Raw genomic sequence first — 3,477 nt, 5'->3', positions numbered from 1 at the left:
TCTTTCTTTCTTTCTTTCTTTCTTTCTTTCTCTGGCAGATTGTATTTTCAAAGATGGTCATAAAGAAGATCCATATATCACCACCTTCTGATGACCCAAGACACTGCAGCTCCAAAGGCAGCCCAAATTTCCTGGGAAGAGCACTCCCAGGAGAAATGAGCTTGACCACTATGCCATCATCAAGTTCCCCCTGACCACCAAGTCAGCCAAGAAGAAGATAGAAAACAACAGCATACTTGTGTGTACTGTGGATGCCAAGGCCAACAAGCATCAGATCAAACAGGCTGTGAAGAAGCTCTATGACATAATTGTGGCCAAGATCAACATCCTGATCAGGCCTGATGGAGAGAAGAAGGCATATATTCAACTGGCTTCAGACTATGTATGATTTGGATGGTGCCAACAAAATTGGGATCATCTAAACTGAGTCTAGCTGGCTAATTCTAAATATAACTTTTTTTTTTTTACCATAAGGAAAAGATGGCCATAATAATATCTCCCTTCCCACAAATTCTTTATAAGCTGAATTTTCTATTTCTATATCAGGAAATGGAATCCATTTTCTCTCCCCTTAAATCTAGGCTGGCCTTATGATTCACTTGTGACCAAGAAATTGCTAAACGTTTTGTTATGTGACTTTCCAGGCTGAGTCCAAAAAGGTCTTGGAACTTCCACATAATTTTCTCGGGACACTTGGTCTTGGGGTACCTGACCCCTATGTAAGAAATCCAACTAACCAGAGACCATCAGGCTAGAAATACCACGCATGGATGCTCTAGTTGATAGTCCCATGTGGGGTCAATCTTTTAGCCACTCCTAACCACAAACATGTAAGTGCAACTATTTGGATTCTCTAGACTAACCCATCAACGAGCTGAGTCCTACTAAGTGACTTTAGTCACTCCAGGAGGAGAAGAAGAATCACCCAGCTATGCTCTGACTAAATTCCTGATCCACAAAGTCCATTAGACATAATCAAACAGTTGTTATTTTAAAACATTACAGTTTTGGATAGTTTGTTATGCAGCAGTAGTAATGGGGACATCTCCGTGGTAATTATTCACAAACATTTACTTACCAATCTAATACCTCCAAGAGATTAGAAGCTCCATGAGAGGTGGCATGTCTGTGCTGCTCACTATTGTGTCTTGAGTAGCCAGCACAAGATTCATTATGTTGTAGGTGTTCAATAAAGGTAAGATTGTCCCAAAGTCTTAGGGTTAGTTTTAAGCTATTTAAAGTTTAGCACTGTACAAAGTGTGCTGGAATACCCTATTTTGAAGGAACAAAGGATGGGCTCTTCCAGTTTTAGCCACTTGTAATGGAATCTGACATTTGCAATTTCAGTCATAAGGAAATAAATCAGAACTAATTTCTTTCAGGCTTCTAAACTGACCAGTCTTATTCAGAATGTTCTACTGAAATGACAAAATGTATTATAAGTAATATTAATATCTTTCTGGAGCTGAAGTAATTTTGTAACATTGAATGTCAGAAAGTAGCTTCATATTAAAACAGAAAAAAAGACTGTGATTAAAGGGAGACTCCAATATTAATAAGAGATAAGCACTATTTCTTATTTTTCACCATCCTTTTTAATAAACTCATTAACCCATGGGATAATGTTTCTGCCTGTGGATATTAGAGAAATTTACAATAGTTGAACTGACCCACATTCACCTTAAACAAAATGGAATAGGAACTACCAGACTCATTTACATAATTATTTTGGATTCCCTAGACAGAAATAATTTTCAGGGTTGTCTGGTTTGAACAAATCTACAATTCAAACTAGAGGCTTCATTTTTTTTTCTTTCAACTTCTTTGTGATAAGAATCCAAACTGTCTCATGATGTTAAATCTTACCTGAAATGTTTTATACATATCCTGGTCTTCTATGGCAAGGTGATTCTGAACACCCTAAAATTAGAATGTGAACATGACATCTCTTTATTTCTTCAGAACGCTTCTCTGAATGTTATGTAAAAATGCTACCAACCACCAATTCTCTCAGCTAGGTCTCAAGGTATTTTCTTACAAAGGTGCTCAATAAATCTGGGATTAATTTATTCAATAAAGGTCACTCAGAAGATGGATCACATGGTTATAAATTGATTACGTCGATTATCCCTTCAAAACACGAGTCGCCTCAGATACGTAACTTCTTATGTATTCAAAAATCATCTGTAACCAGGAAACTGCTTGTGTCAAACTTTTTTGAAATTTCTAAGAATTATTTCTCAAAGGTGGTTTCAATGAGTGTATAAAGTCAGGATGGCCGCACTGCATTAACAAATACCCCCTAAATCTAAGTTAATTATTTCTTGCTTATGTTACAAGACAAATTTGGACTAGTGTATGCGTGTGTTGGGTAGGAATCCTCTAATCATTATAGTCTCTCAGGGACCTAAGCTTGACAGAGGTTCCATCTAGAGATATGGTCCCCGGAACACAAACACAGGAAAAGGGCGTTTATCAAATTGTGCACTAACTCTTGATGCTTCTTTCTGGAAGTGATGCCTATCTCATGACCTCACACTTTGTTAACCAAAGCACATTACATAACCATGCCAATTTTGCAGAGTGTGTGGACAAGTGCAAGCCCTCCATGAGCCCAGCAGGAGACAGGAACCAGAATGGTTGGTTGTGCACAGCTGTGATGACTACCACTAATTAAAAGGTGAACCAGGGCCCCACAAAAATTAATCAAGCAATCTCTTGTAAAGAAGAAACAAAAATTCCAGACTTTCTCACTCTCACTTAAGACTGATTTCCAAATGCCCAGTGGAAAACAGTAAAAATAAAGAAGAGTTTCAAATAACTAGTACCATGTCTGAAAGAGTTAATTTACATTTGCATAAGAAGTTAGTATTCAGTATGTTAATTTACATTTGCATAAGAAGATAGTATTCAGTATGTGGTAGGAGCTAACTATTATGTGATGCTGGATAATCTACCAGGCATTGCTTAGGGTCTTGCGCTTCAGCATCACCTGGGAACTTGCTATAAATGCAGATTCTCAGGTCCTATCCCAACTCTATCAAATCAAAATTTGATTTTAATAAAATCTCTAGGTGATCCATGTGTACATCAGTGTTTGAGAAGCACTAGAGTAGGATATCTGGGGCATGACCATGAAATCAATGATATATTACATTTGAAAGTAGATAATTGAAAAAGTTTAATTGGAAAAAAAGTTTCCTTTTAAAATTTGGATTTCAAATTGTCATAAGGCTTAAGAGTCAAAAGCAATTTATAGCATTGAATCGTAGAGGCAAAATCTGCTGTTCTTAAGAATTTTATCTTAAGAACAGCAGATTTTGTTTGTTAGGTAAGCCTCATGAGACTGGCATCTTAATTTTCCAGTCTTGAAGGGAATGGCAGTCATGTGATGTTGCTTAGTGGGCTTCGAGGGAGGTCGTACAACATTGTGTCGAGTGCAACTTATACATATAATATTGAACAGAAGGTATTCAG

At 37.1% G+C, this 3,477-nt stretch overlaps 1 pseudogene; it reads left to right on the top strand.

The window, feature by feature from the left end:
* The window catches only part of LOC102879784, a 7,179-nt pseudogene extending 6,791 nt beyond the window's left edge, over positions 1–388 (top strand).
* The last annotated feature ends 3,089 nt before the right edge of the window (positions 389–3,477 follow it).

Source organism: Pteropus alecto, unplaced genomic scaffold (genome assembly GCF_000325575.1).
Source record: "Pteropus alecto unplaced genomic scaffold, ASM32557v1 scaffold45, whole genome shotgun sequence".
Taxonomy (NCBI): domain Eukaryota; kingdom Metazoa; phylum Chordata; class Mammalia; order Chiroptera; family Pteropodidae; genus Pteropus; species Pteropus alecto.
This window is presented reverse-complemented; position numbering and strand designations above follow the sequence as displayed.